Here is a 16074-nt window from a genome sequence, read left to right as displayed (position 1 = left end):
ATCTGGAAATGAGTCCCCATCTATTACCCTAAAACATTCCCACCTTTCTAATCCAACTGCAAATGCCTACCAGAAAACAGGTGAACTCCCTGCTGGTGTATCTGCATCACAGCTGTGCCATGTCTCCATCTTCTCCTCTCTCAACACAGTAGGATTGTTGGAGAAGGGAAGGGGGCACGTCAGAGTGCCATTTCACTAGGGCAATCCTTCAGTAGAGTAGGATTCATTAAAGACTCTTTGTTAGTGGCACTAGTTAGAGCTGTCCACAAGCAGCTCTCTGTCAAAGAAGCAGAGGGGCTGGCCCCATCAGAAAACCAGAACCAGCTCCCTGATTGCTCCTCTCCCAACCCCACCACTGCCCTGAGCAGATCTTTGGTGGAGAAGAGAATCAGTGTGTGTTCTGTATGGTTCTGAGCATGTTACTGGTGCCTAAAAAATCACTGAAGAGTTGGGCTCAAATGTAAATGACAGTGTCTGTCTCAGTTATGCACATCACAGAATCACCATATAACTCAGTACAAATCGTGGCCTATGCTAAAAAAAAATAAAGAAATGTATATAGAATATGCCTACACTGTTCCTAGTATTAACCAATACCATATTTCTGAATTCTAAGAGCTAAATCCCCTTGCAACTGAAGTCAACGGGTGTTCTGCTACTGACTTCAGAAGGAACAGTGTGTTCCTAAAGGCATTTACAGATGTGGAACAATAAAATAAAAGAACAAAACCACTAGCCCACTAAGGACTAATAAGTAAGTGCCAAGCATCCAAAAAAAATTTAAGAGAAGCCATTTTAGTTAAGCAGGACAAAACATTTGAAGCTATGACAATATTATTGTTGATAACTCTAGAAATAGAAGCAGCATAGCCAATTGAACTCCTTTGTTATTCAGAGAAAACATTCGTCTGGGCTACCAAACCATAGAAGAGGTTTCAGTGACGTGGCCATAAAAATTTATCTCCGTAAGACCTCCTGAATCTGAATTGTTTTTCCTTGGCATTTGTATTTGAACTCTTTTTAGTATGGGCATGAAATAAACAGATACAAATTCATCCAATACTATAATTTCTGATTCTACCATTGATAAAATATTTAAGCTGCTCCCTGTAGAGCAATAGGTTTGAGTACTTTGTTTTTTAAGGAAATAAAACCTACTACTATACAGAACCCATGCAGAATGTTTGCCAAGACATACGAATCATTTCAAAGTTCTTAAATTAACCACCTTTTACTTTTTGTTATAATCACTCTATGTGTATTGTATCTGCTATGTACACATTTTCAAGGAGCTTTTATAATCAATGGAGCAAAGTTGTTCTTCAAAGTGATGTCTGTAGGATGGCTGTCCTTGGTAAGCTCTCTAATGGGACAAAACAACAACAACAAAAAAGGCCATCTGCCTTCGACAGCCCTTCTGATAACAGTTCTGGTAAAGTATGTTGTTACCATTTGCAGCCAGCTGGCTACTTGCATCATTTTATGTTACTAATGCTTCACAGCAAGACAATGTAACATAAAATGACATTAAAAAAAATCACAGGATGCTCATACTCTCAAAAGCACCAATATAGAGTACTGTTGGCTGTGGTTCTCAAGCCATCTTGTCCAGTTTCGTATTTGCTCATGAGTCTTCATAATCCTAAATTTGGAGAGATTTCCTCTTTTCCAAAATGTAATGGTTCATTTCATGCATAGAATGACTGTGTTGAAGAAAAGAATGCTCTAGCAGGACTTTACATTTTGGCTTTAAATACAAATCAAAGGACTATTACTCTTAGATCCTGGCTCTCTGTTTCTGAGTTTCCTGTATGTACGTGCATCTTAGTTCCTTGTGTTTCCATGTCGCTGTTATAAAAAAAGGCAATAATGAATTAATAGAGGTTATGAACCTGTGCATAGCAAAGGACAAGAGATCCTTAAAAACTAAGGGCTAAGGGACACTGTCTCAGACCTCCTCATTATAACAAACATAAAGCAAAGAAAAGGAAATATTGTATATGGGTATATTTAGTTTTCCTAGTCATCTCCACCAGACAAAAATAATAGAAATAGCAAAGAAATCCATGCCAAAATGTGATTTTTACATTAGTCTGAACATTGTCAGCTAAACAGGGAACAGTGAAGACCTAGGGATTTCCGTAGGAAAATTTCACGTATAGAAGGAAAGCGTAAGCAAGAGAATAGGGTAGAGAGAGCTGATTTGGAAGAAAAAAAAATCTGTAAATCTTTTGTTAACTTTTTGTTACCTTGCTAACATTGCATCTTAAATCCTAGGTTAGACAAGGTCTTGGATGCTAATGGTGCTTGCCACAGTTCAAATCCTTTGATCTGGGGAACATACCATCCACATTAAAACCGGCAATTGTGCATCCGACACTAAAGAAACTATTATAAATCCTAGAGAAAACACATATGTCCCTTCCCTAAGCAAATGTATCAAGAATACAGCAAAACCCAGCCTCCAAAACCTCCTATAAGCTGCAAGTTGCAGGTGGAAGTGAATATTTTTGTCCCAAGAGCTATTTGAACAACAAATAACACTGAGGACTGTGGTCCAATTTAACAATCTGAGGACAAAAATCTGAGGAAAAAATCCCATTGACTTCAGCAGGACCAGGATCTGGCTTGAGCAAAATTCCCTTTGAAAACAACTGACTCACAACTACAGCAATGAACTTTAAGAAAATGAAGCTCAGTAAAAACAGCCTCTCAAAAGTAGATTTTTTTCCCCAAGGAAGTTGTGGTGGAGCACAGAAAATTAACAGGTGAGTCTGCATTCTGATCACTCCAACACCAATTAGCTTGCCTCTTCCCTACCTGGAGAAAGCTGATTGAGGTAATCAGCTAATCAGGCTGATGGGCTGGGTAAACTAACCAGCCAATTAGCCCATCAGCTTATGACAGATAAAGAGGCACAGGAAGGAAGTATAAAGGTTAGGGGAATAGGGCTGGCTGAGCAAGCAGAGGGGATATTGGAAATAGTACAGTTGCATGGGACTGTGAATGCGTTGTGGAGGGATCCCAAATAAATAGCATGGTGGATACACTACTAACAGAGTCTGAGACAGTTTCTGTGGTGCAAAAGAGGCAGGAGCAGAGTGCATCCTGCTACAGACAGTTATGTGAAAAATGGTTTTAAATCCTTTTGGAATGGGTGAAAGTGAAGTTTGGAAACAGACATTCCCTTAGAGCTGTGAATCTACTGCATAAAGGGGAAAGGAAAAGGATCTTTCAAGGATCTAAAGAGGACAATGCAACTATTAGTATCAAAACTATTAGAAAGAGTATTATAGAATCATAGACTATCAGGGTTGGAAGGGACCTCAGGAGGTCATCTAGTCCAACCCCCTGCTCAAAGTAGGACCAATCCCCAACTAAATCATCCCAGCCAGGGCTTTGTCAAGCCTGACCTTAAAAACCTCTAAGGAAGGAGATTCCACCACCTCCCTAGGTAACCCCTTCCAGTGCTTCACCATCCTCCTAGTGAAAAAGGTTTTCCTACTATCCAACCTAAACCTCCCACACTGCAACTTGAGACCATTACTCCTTGTTCTGTCATCTGCCACCACTGAGAACAGGCTAGATCCATCCTCTTTGGAACCCCCTTTCAGGTAGTTGAAAGCAGCTATCAAATCCCCCCTTATTCTTCTCTTCTGCAGACTAAACAATTCCAGTTCCCTCAGCCTCACCTCATAAGTCATGTGTTCCAGTCCCCTAATCATTTTTGTTTCCCTTCGCTGGATGCTTTCCAATTTTTCCACATCCTTCTTGTAGTGTGGGGCCCAAAACTGGACACAGTACTCGAGATGAGGCCTCACCAATGTCGAATAGAGGGGAATGATCACGTCCCTCGATCTGCTGGCAATGCTCCTACTTATACAGCCCAAAATGCCGTTAGCCTTCTTGGCAACAAGGGCACATTGTTAACTCATATCCAGCTTCTCGTCCACTGTAACCCCTAGGTCCTTTTCTGCAGAATTGCTGCCTAGCCATTCAGTGCCTAGTCTGTAGCGGTGCATGGGATTCTTCTGTCCTAAGTGCAGGACTCTGCACTTGTCTTTGTGGAACCTCATCAGATTTCTTTTGGCGCAACCCTTTAATTTGTCTAGGGCCCTCTGTATCCTATCCCTACCCTCCAGCATATCTACCTCTCCTCCCAGTTTAGTGTCATCTGCAAACTTGCTGAGGGTGCAATCCACACCATCCTCCAGATCATTTATGAAGATATTGAACAAAACCGACCCGAGGACCGACCCTTGGGGCACTCCACTTGATACCAGCTGACAACTAGACATGGAGCCATTGATCGCTACCTGTTGAGCCCAACAATCTAGCCAACTTTCTATCCACCTTATAGTCCATTCATCCAGCCCATACTTCTTTAACTTGCTGGCAAGAATACTGTGGGAGATCGAGTCAAAAGCTTTGCTAAAGTCAAGGAACAACACATCCACTGCTTTCCCCTCATCCACAGAGCCAGTTATCTCGTCATAGAAGGCAATTAGATTAGTCAGGCATGACTTGCTCTTGGTGAGTCCATGCTGACTGTTCCTGATCTCTTTCCTCTCCTCTAAGTACTTCAGAATTGATTCCTTGAGGACCTACTCCATGATTTTTCCAGGGAATGAGGTGTGGCTGACTGGCCTGTAGTTCCCAGGATCCTCCTTCTTCCCTTTTTTAAAGATGGGCACTACATTAGCCTTTTTCCAGTCATCCGGGACTTCTCCCGATCACCGTGAGTTTTCAAAGATAATGGCCAATGGCTCTGCAATCACATCCACCAACTCCTTTAGCACTCTCGAATGCAGCGCATCTGGCCCCATGGACTTGTGCTCGTCCAGCTTTTCTAAATAGTCCTGAACCACTTCTTTCTCCACAGAGGGCTTGTCACCTCCTCCCCATGCGGTGCTGTCCAGTGCAGCAGTCTGGGGGCTGACCTTGTTCGTGAAGACAGAGGCAAAAAAAGCACTGAGTACATTAGCTTTTTCCACATCCTCTGTCACTAGGTTGCCTACCTCATTCAGTATGGGGCCCCCCACTTTCCTTGACTTTCTTCTTGTTGCTAACATACCTGAAGAAACCCTTCTTGTTACTCTTAACATCTCTTGCTAGCTGCAACTCCAGGTGTGATTTGGCCTTCCTGATTTCACTCCTTTCACTTTCACCCAAGCAATATTTTTATACACTTCCCTGGTCATTTGTCCAATCTTGAGAGTCTGTTTTGTTCCAGAAATAAGAATTTCTGAATGGGAAGCAAAGAGATTTTTCTGAATAATCCAAAGGATTTTTCTGAATTAAAAGGATGTTTAAATAGATCTGAAATGGGAGATGTACCCAGTACTCTGGCCTAGCTGCAGTCCTGTTTTGAATATGTGGCTAACCATCAGATTCTGAGCAGTACCACTTTTGAACAGAGGTACATACACTGGTGGCTGACTACCCAACCAGTCAAACTACCCCTATGAGTGTCCGATGAATACCTGATTCATTAGTAAATACATTGATTGTGGTGGGTATATCAACTTGCTGTTCTTTCTGAACAGAAGCTATGTACCTTGAGGAGCAATATCACTTCATTAGTTATTACTATCATAATTATAATTCAACATTAATCTCATTCAATCAGAAGAGTAGCAGTAACATCGCCATGGAGTAATCAATTTTACATGTCATCATCATTTATTTCTTTTTAGAAGCATCCCTCAGTGGGGTAGGTGCTTTTCAAACATAAAAGAAGCACATTCCCTGTTCTTTTACATTCAAACGTCTATGGCTATCTCTGCAAGTAATGGCAGATGTAATGATGCTGGCTGCTCACTGAAAAATAGCTTGGCTAGGCAGAGATCTACTTTATTGTTATTTTTGTTTTGTTGTTTATACAGTGCTGTCATTGCTAGTGGACGTAGGAAGAAAAAAGTAAGAGATTAAAAACCTCAGATAATAAAGAAAATAAGAACACACCATGTCAAGGAAATATCCAGTGATCCAGACTCCACTTGGAAAATATCCAAAAATATATTTAAAGGGGCGTAGAAAAATAATCTAGTGGGAGTCACAAAAGCCTTTCAAATAAAAGAATTTTGGAAATACTATGATATTATGGCAGACTCTTTTACTTTTTTATTGCTGGTATAATTTGTAAGGAATGCAGAGCTCTCCCCGGGATGCCCCAAACAGCAAATTCCCCTGAAAAATATTCAGCATGAGATATTGGACATTATCAGATCACAGACCTGGACTCTCCACCATGTATATTCACTGAGGCTCCATTGTAACTTTCTGAATGACCTTTTCAACTGAAAGTTCACCAGGAATCTATGCTGGAAGCTGGCCTTTCGGGATTTCCTCTGCATGAAGCAGAAGGCAAATGTATGGTTGGTGCAATGCAGATGGAAGGTACAAAATAGCAGCGGAACTGTTATGGTTGCATGGATGTGCTGGAACTATAATCATTTCTGGCCCTTGCCTGGGTAGTGGTGGGTAGCACAGAGGCTCCTTGTGCTAGGGTCAGGGACAATATGGCCCATACTCACTATCTGTCAAATTCTATATTATGTTCACAACTGTAAATAATCATTTATCGTTTGTATTACAGTACTAGTGCCAAGAGGCCCCAACTGAAATAGGGGCCCCATTGTGCTACATGTATACACATACATACACACAGTAAGAGAGGAGCTTATAATCATAACACAGGCAATCTAAGAATTTACAGCCAGTTTAGACACAATCTGAATAGTCACACTTCTTGTCTATGGCTGAACCAGAGCCATAACTAGGCATTTTAGCACCCAGGGCAAGCAAGCATATTTGCATCCCCTACCAGAGGCATGGGAGGGCATGCATGTAGAGTCATATCCCCACCCCCCAGATTTTTTGGTTGTGCCTCCCCCACCCCAGATAGGCTGGGTGGCCCACTGAGGTGAGTCAGGGGATGGAATAGTGCTCCCTCCCCGAACCCCACTGTGCGGGGCTAGCCCCACCAAACCCCGCTGCCCCAAGCTGCCTGGCATCATTGGCCTGAGCCACCCCCATCGCTTTCCCCTCTAGGCGGCTGCCCTGCTTATCCTGCCCTGGGAACAGCCCTGGCTTGAATCCGTAAAAGAACCCAGATCTCTTTCCTGAGGCTCAGTGCAGCCCCTTAACTACAAAAATGTCATCCTTCTCCATTTATCTCCGTCATCTCTTATTTCTATTTTTGCATTTCTGATATTCCTCCGAAATACACATCTTAACTGATACTAAAATAGATTTTGCTCATCTGGTAGGTTTTCCCAAAAATCTCATGACTATGGTATGGCTGAAAAAGTTCCTGACTCCCATTAAGCTTTCTCATTACTCTTCATAGATTTTTAAGTTTCATAGGAAATCAAAGGCTGTGAACACATGAGTTACAAACAGGGCTGTGTTTTTTATTCACAGTCATTATTATCATTATTATCACTATAGCACATTTTTCAGAAACACATCACATTCTGATTTGAAGATGTCAAATGATGGAGAACCCACCCCCATCTTTAGGTAAGTTGGTTCCAATGGTTAATTATCTTCATTGTTAAACATTTGTAATCTGAATTTCTAGTCTGAATTTATCTAGTTTCTGCTTCCAGTACTGGACTTCATTATGGTTTCTGTCTGCTGGATTAAAGAGACCACTACTATCAGAAATCTTTTCCCCATGTATGTACATATATATCAACTCACCTTCTTTTGGATAACCTAAATAGACGAACAAATTTATTTGAGCATAAGCTTTCGTGAGCTACAGCTCACTTCATTGGATGCACGAAAGTTTATGCTCAAATAAATTTGTTAGTCTCTAAGGTGCCACAAGTACTTCTTTTCTTTTTGCAAATACAGACTAACACGGCTACTACTCTGAAACCTAAATAGACTGTCCTCCTTGAGTCTTACACTGTAGTAAGGAAGATTTTCTAGACCTTGAGTCATTCTCATGCTTTTCCCCCAAACCCTTTTCAATTAGTCAGCAACCTTTTTGAAATGTGGACACTAGAACTGGGACACAGTATTCCAGTACTCGTCTTACTAATACCATATACAGAGGTAATATCACCTCCCCACTTCTATTTGATATTTCCTATTTATTCATCCAGCTTGACACTAAGAATTCATGTTCACATGGTTATCCACCAGGGTCACTAAGTCTTTCAGAGTCTTTGCTTTCTAGAATATAGTCCCCTATCCTGCCAGTGTGACCTAAATTGTTTGTTCCTTGTTGTATGACCTTGAATTTAACTGTACTAAAATGCATGTTGTTCACATGAGGTCAGATAACCAAGTGATCTGGATGATTGTAAAATCAACTTGTCTTTACCATTATTTAGCACCCCACAATTTTTGTGACATTTACAAGTTGTAGTAGCAATGATGTTATATTTTCTTACAGATTGTTGATACAGATATTGAATAGCAGGGACTAAGAACATTTCAAGTGGGACCACATAAGCAAGACCACTATTGGATAGTAATTCCTCATTTTACACTTACTTTTTGAGATCTATCAGTTAGACAGTTTTTAATTCATTTCAATATGTGCTCCATCAATTTTGTATACTGCTAGGTTTTTTTAATCAGAATGTTTGCAGTATGAATCCAAATGACTTACAGAAATCTAAGTATATTATTTCAACACAATTACCTTTGTCAATCAAACATTATTCTTCAAAAAAAAAAGGGCTGTAGTCTAGACACAAAGGGGAAGACAAAGCACTACACTGCCAACTACGCGATGTACTCATGAGGGGAAATAATCATTTTTTGTCCCTATGAGAACACATATCCCATTCTTACCCACAAACGTCCAAAAAGGTGGCCTTTAAGTTAGCAGAAATATTTACTTTCGAAATTGATTGACGTATCCAAGGCGATAATAATAAGCATTAATTTTGAGCATAACCCTGCTCACAACTTATGTGTTTGCAGCCTTTTATTCCCTATGAAACTAAAAACCTTGAAAATAATGAGTACAAGATATCACAAAAAGCTCCAGAGTAGACCAGAATACACGTTTGTATCATCCAAGATAATACACCTCTGCAATATCCATACTCAAAGTACTTGGAAAAAAACAACTTTAAAAAGCCACTTTCCTTATAACTAACAGTAGCTTGAACTCAAGTATCAGGAGAGAGCCATGTTAGTCTGTATCCACAAAAACAACAAGGAGTCCAGTGGCACCTTAACGATGAACAGATTTATTTGGGCATAAGCTTTCGTGGGTAAAAAACCCATTTCTTCAGATGGATGGAGTGAAAATTACAGATGCAGGCATTGTTATACTGACACATGAAGAGAAGGGAGTTATCTCACAAGTGGAGAACCAGTGTTGAAAGGGCCAATACAATCAGGGTGGATGTAGTTCACTCCCAATAATTGATGAGGAGGTGTCAATTCCAGAAGAGGAAAAGTCACTTCTGTAATGAGCCAGCCACTCCCAATCCCTATTCAAGCCAAAATTAATGGTGTTAATTTGCAAATGAATTTTAGTTCTGCAGTTTCTCTTTGAAGTCTGTTTCTGAAGTTTTTCTGTTCAAGTATGACTACTTTTAAATCTGTTATAGAATGTCCAGGAAGATTGAAGTGTTCTCCTACTGGCTTATGTATGTTACCATTCCTGATGTCCAATTTGTGTCCATTCTTTTACGTAGAGACTGTCTGGTCTGGCCAATATACATGGCAGTGGGGCATTGTTGGCACATGATAGCATATATCACATTGGTAGATGTGCAGGTGAACGAGCCTCTGATAGTGTGGCTGATGTGGTTGGATCCTCTGATGGTATCTCTAGAGTAGATATGGGGACAGAGTAGGCAATGAGGATTGTTACATGGTTTGGTTCCTGGGTTAGTGTCTCTGTGGAGTGGTGTGTAGTTGTGGTGAGAATTTGCTTCAGGTTGGGGGGCTGTCTGTAAGCGAGGACTGGCCTGCCTCCCAAGGTCTTTGAGAGTGAGCGATTGTTTGCCAGGATAGGTTGTAAATTGTTGATGATGTGCTGGAGAGATTTTAGCTGGGGACTGTATGTGATGGCCAGTGGTGTTCTGTTGTTTTCCTTGTTGGGCCTGTCCTGTAGTAGCTAACTTCTCAGTACCCATCTCACTCTTTCAATTTGTTTCCTCACTTCCCCAGGTGGGTACTGTAGAATGTTTGATAAAGATCTTGTAGGTGTTTGTCTCTGTCTGAGGAATTGGAGCAAATTCGGTTGTATTTTAGGGCTTGGCTGTAGACAATGGATCGTGTGATGTGTCCTAAATGGAAGCTGGAGGCACGTAAGTAAGTGTAGTAGTCAGTAGTTTTCTGGTATAGGGTGGTGTTTATGTGACCATCACTTATTTGCACTGTAGTGTCCAAGAAGTGGATCTCTTGTGTGGATTGGTCCAGGCTGAGGTTGATGGTAGGGTGGAAATTGTTGAAATGCTTGAACTGTGTTTTTGAGGAAATCTATGCTTTTTTGTCATGTTTCAATTATATGTTTTGTAGTCTAAGACACATACATTTTTTTGCACTCATATTGTTTTATGCCATATAATAGACCAGACTGACACAGTTTGACACACATTTCAGCTGACATTTTTAATTTCAATAAACCTTGGTGCTAACAAAATGCAGCTAAAAAAAGATTCATATCACGAGCCAGTCAAAGTTCTGGACTAGCTGTACACTAGCTGAAACATTCTGATGTGAAGCAACTTTAGCTTTGTTTTTTCTCCATTAGTCATCGGTCCATCACAATCCTGGCACATCCATAATTAGCATAGCTTTCAAGAGAAGAAATAGATCACTTCATAATTGGGGCCACATACATTAAGGCAGAGTCACTGAAATGGATGCATTGTGTCAAAAGAATGCCCTTAGCTGGATATGTGTACTTTATGACAGGATAAACATAGAATTAAGATTTTATTCTAATTGTGCTGAGTTTCTATATAGATGGAACAATTCTTTCTGAAAGACACACAAATTCTGCAAAGCATACCATAGGGTAAATATTACAGTACCACTACTGATAGAAAGCATTTCATATTCCCATTGGGAGAGGATGATTTTTCTTACCAATAGCAAGGCAAATGTGATTCCAAATCACTCAAGTGCATTTTTCAGAAGTAACTGAAATCAGGTTAATCCTTCCAACTAGATTAGCTGAAGGTGAGAGAATATGGCTAGGGAGGAGAAAAGGAGAGAAGGATAAGATGGGGAAAGTAGCCAAATAGAGAGATGGAAAAGATAAAAGAGGTGGAGAAGCAGCCATGAAAGAAAGTATGCTGAAGGAGAATAAATGGTGGGAGAACAATGAGCCATGAGATCTTAGTGGGAACAATACGAGGGCTAGGAGGAGCAATAGAGACAGAAGGAAGCAATATTTTTACAAGCATGGTTTTCAAAAAAAATAGCAGGGCATTTGGGAGCTGCCAGATGGTTTCCAGTGCCTTCTGCACATTTTAAGTTATTTTTCTCTCACTTTCAAAGAAAATATTACCTACAATTCACCAGAATGGAAACATCCCCATCCTCATGTCTTTGGAAAGCTCTTCCTATCAAATTTCTTCATATGTTGACAACGATGAATCCATTCCAAGCCATACGTTATTCTTTTCAGATTCCTACACCACATGTGCCACCATGACGTTTGAGCACCTCCCATTCCTAGAAGCCATGTCAAGGAATTGTTAATGGAAAATACCACTTTTATGTGACCATTTATGATAAATAGGTACAAATCCAGCTGGATGGTCAGTGAGCACAGGAACTGCTCTGGACAGGTTGACAACATTGGCATTTCTGACAAAAAAAACGTATCTAGCTATTATATATTTACGTGTGTTTATTTTGATTTAAATAAGAACTAAACATGATGTCTATCCAAGCCTCTAACACACCATTAACATCACAATTAAATCTCAGCAGCACAAAAGTAATTATTTCAATGGGAACTCAGCCAGCCACCTGCAGGATACTCTCAGCCCTCTCAAAACCCCTCTCAAACTGGTGTCTTTTGCAGGGTGCCTAAAGGGTCACCAGATTCAGGCTACTTGAGACCAAGATGGGGACAAGTTCCAGAGTCTCAAGCTCTCACAGAGAATGCCCTCTGAGCCACTTCCACTCTTTTATAATGAGGAGTAATCAGCTTCAGCACTCTTAGGGTCTACACTGCAATGTAAGCTCAGGCTCAGACTCAGGCTTAAGGCCCAATGCCCTTCTGTCTATCCCCAAACCTCTCATACTTGGCCCTGAATCCAGGGTCCTAGAACCCCGCAGGTGTGGAGGGTTCAAACCTGAGTCAAGTTGGGATCCAGAGTTCAAGCCCTATTGCTTTGCAGTGTGGACATAGCCTCTCTGAGTTGGGTCCTGGGAGTCCACCAATGGTATCCCACAATCACATGGGCCAACTTCCATTGTCCTCTCTAGCCGAAGAATCACCGATCAACTCCAGGGAAATGGAAGCAACTCCCCTTGTTGTAGTGCAATAGGTCAGCAGCGCAGCGTTTAATGCTTCCATTGTTTTCTAACTGCCGAGCTGCAAACACACCATCAGAGAGCTTTCTGCATTTGTAGTGGAGACTGACTGGAAGAAGTCCTTGGCAAAGTGTGTGGCTTCAAGGCCGCAGGAGCACAGCCAGGTTTTGGTTAATCTCTGGTGCGAGGCCAGAAAAACTGTGGACTTCAGTAATACTACTAGGAATGACCATGCATACCAGCAAATGGCAAAGAAGGTGGGAAGTATTGGAAATATATCAGACCTGTGACTAGTGCAGGGAGCAAATTAAATGGCTCAAGAGCAAGTACTGGAAAACCAGGGACCAGAATCAAATCTCGGGCAACTTATAGACATCATACCAGTTTTATGAGGAGCTGACCCAGTGCTTGGTACTGTGCTAAGCACAGAGCCAATGGTAGTGCACAATGACCTTGTCAGCAAATGTTCTGGCTCACTGCTGGTCATCCAGGTCTGCATGATGCTGTAGTCCCACCAGTCTGTGCTTGTGGCTCTGCACCTGGAGTGCTGGTCCACTAGGAGGAGTCAGCAGCCATACTGAGTGTCATAAGCTGTATCAGTCAATTCGAATCTGCCATGTCTGTGGCTCCTCCTCTTCCTGTTCCCATGCCACCTCCGTCTCCATCATATGCTCTGTCAGGTGCCTTTGGTGGTTCAGAAAATACCACCAAAATGTCCACCACTGTCTCATGGAAGCTCTGCCCGTTTCCTGAAACAGGAGTAAAAGTGCAGGTGAGATAAGCTCTTCAAATGGTGACTCTTCCATATTGCTGGCTCCAGGTGCTGAGAGCCTGAAATGACTGCTTGGCACAATGTGTTGGCAAGTTGTTCAAACTTCCTGTAACATTCAGGGTGGACAGTTAAGTTTTCCCACACTGCATCATGGTCAAAAGGCTAGAGCAGATTATGGGAGGGTGTGAGGAAGTCTGGGATATGATTTGTTTGACTTAGGTCTGCATGCTGCAGTGTGGACCCCCAAAGTGCTGGGTTCAAGCCTGATTTAGAAAATTCTTAACCTAGGGCTGACGATCAGTGTAGATGCTCAAGCCGTGGGTTCTCTAACCCAATTTTAGCTGACTCAAGCCCACTAACCGTGGCCTTACATTGCAGTGTAGGCATGCCCTTGCTGACTGAAGCTGTGCCAACATGGCATGGGAGAAAGGCAGTCTCTGAAGTAGGCCCATCCCAGGCTATAGGGTATGTATAAAGTATATAAATTAATAGGTTTAAGTGTATTATTTTTATTTGAGAAGTTCACACTTCTTTCAATGGTACCTTGATTCTTTCTGTTATACTCTCCTTGAATTGCAATGTAAAATGAGCTCTCTATTATCCAACATAGCCTAAATCAGTAATGGAATTATCACAGAGCATATAATGGGATACTGAACTGAGATACTTCAAGGAACATGCCCAGTGTCTGTCATGATGAGAGATCAAACACTGGCAAATTGAGGTCTCTCTCTCTCTCGATTCCCCCCTTCCCCGCCCCACAAAACCCAAGTTTTGGCAGAGTTATTCAAATAGAGGCTGAAATATTGGAAAAATAATGAAATATCATCTGGGGAATTCTAGTTTTTATAAGTACATTTCCTGATTATGTATTTAGATTTTAACTCACTGAGAACACAAAGTTCTGCTTTATTGCTACATTTAACATTACCAGATAAGAGAACCTCAGCGATAAATGTTCCTGAGCCTGTTTGTGTGTGGCTTCAAGGAAGTGGAATAATTTGTCACAGTATGTGACGCTTCAGCCAGATTTGATGGCTTTTATATCAATTTGCTAAATAATCTGATTAAATCCTTAGTCCATATGCATTGTGATATTTAATGGCTTGTCTTGGTCAAAGCTGAATGCCACCTGAGAAAATTGTTGTTAGGATTTTTGGTTCATTCTGGGTGGAAAATCTTGAAGTGTATTAGGTTATGCACTAATTAAATGAAGAACCATTATTTCAAATGCCATAGCTAATGGACAATGATAATCAAATAATTTGATATGTGTGTATGTTGTTATAACTAGAAGAGCTAAAGACATAGTTTTTCTAGAATATGTTATTTTAAAGGCAATGAATTCCAGAGTGGAAATGAAAGTTTCACCAACAAAACAGATACTACTACTACTACTAATAATAATCATAATAATTAATAAAAAGAAATACAAAGGGACAAATTCTGTTCTGACTTACACCCTGTGAGCCAAATCCACATACCCATTCCAGTGCCTTTTGTCAATGATGCAGCACAAATGAATTAAGAGGCTGCCTTAACAGCTACAGGAGAATCTCCAGAGATAGTAGAGTAGAGCTGGTCAGGGATTTTTTGATAAAAATGTTTTATCACTGGAAAATGCCAATTCATCAAAACCGAAACTGTTTGCGGGATGGGTAAGTCTTAATGAATTTCTCATTTAAACAAAAAAAAATTTTGAAGTTGTCTAAATGTCCCATTTTGGAATTTTTGAAACAAAATATTCTGTTTTTTTTTTCAATTTGAATGACTCTGTTTCAAAATTTAAACTAATGATAGTACACAATGTTAAAAACATTTTAAAAGGTAGAAATTGAAATAAAGTGTTTCAAAATTATCTAAACAAAACACTTTGACTGACAGGATTTTTTTTTCTTTTTTTCACAATTTTTATTTATTTATTTTTTGAGATTTCAACTGTTTGTCCTGGTGCAGGATGGGAACACTTTCTGAAATCGCAAACATTTTCCTTGGATGGGAAAACTATTTCCCACTCAGCTTTAACATAGAGCAAATTAGAAACAAGAAGGGTACTTCCACAGCAATTGCACTCCAGCAATCCCCATCAGCCTAATGGCCCAGGGAACTGTTAAAAGCCAGCACAGTGCTGGTCACTATCAGAAACAGGATAGTGGATTAGATGGTCTGAGCCAACATGATAATTCCTACATGACTTTAATTAGGGCAGCCTGATGCTGCTCCAGCTTCTAGCAGTACTGAAACTTTTGTGGAATTTTTAAAACATTGGCATCTTCCACCAGGAAAACTGTTCTCTGGGACCCACAATATATTGTCTAATCCTGCAACACAGCTCCATTGAAGCTAACGGTTATACTCAAAGACTTCCCATAAGTGTCCAATAAGCTCCAGGCGCAGTTACAGCATATGAAAATATTTGTCTGATCAAATTCTGTATTGAATTAAACCCTAAGCAACCCAACTGAAATTACAGGCCCAGGTCCTTAGTTGCTGTAATCCACTAGATCACATTACAGCTCTTCCCCTCCTATTTGCATGCCTGTACCAGACAGAAAATCCCTCCAAATGCTTTAGGGAAACTCACTGTGCTCCTTTCCTAATTTAACATGAATAGAAGTGTACAATGGTTTTCAATTTGTGAGCCTCCGTTTATTAAATAAGGATAGTGACATAATACAAAGGTTCCCAGATAACAGTTATAAAACAACTTTAAAATGAAAACAATCCTGTGCACAGAACATCTGCACCTGTAATTGATGTTCTGGAGAATACAACTTGAGGAAACAAAAGTTAAACAGTATTGTTTTCCCAAGAAAAAGTGATAGCAG

The sequence above is a fragment of the Dermochelys coriacea genome, chromosome 1 (genome assembly GCF_009764565.3).
Source record: "Dermochelys coriacea isolate rDerCor1 chromosome 1, rDerCor1.pri.v4, whole genome shotgun sequence".
Classification (NCBI taxonomy): Eukaryota; Metazoa; Chordata; order Testudines; family Dermochelyidae; genus Dermochelys; species Dermochelys coriacea.
Note: the sequence above shows the minus strand (reverse complement) of the source record.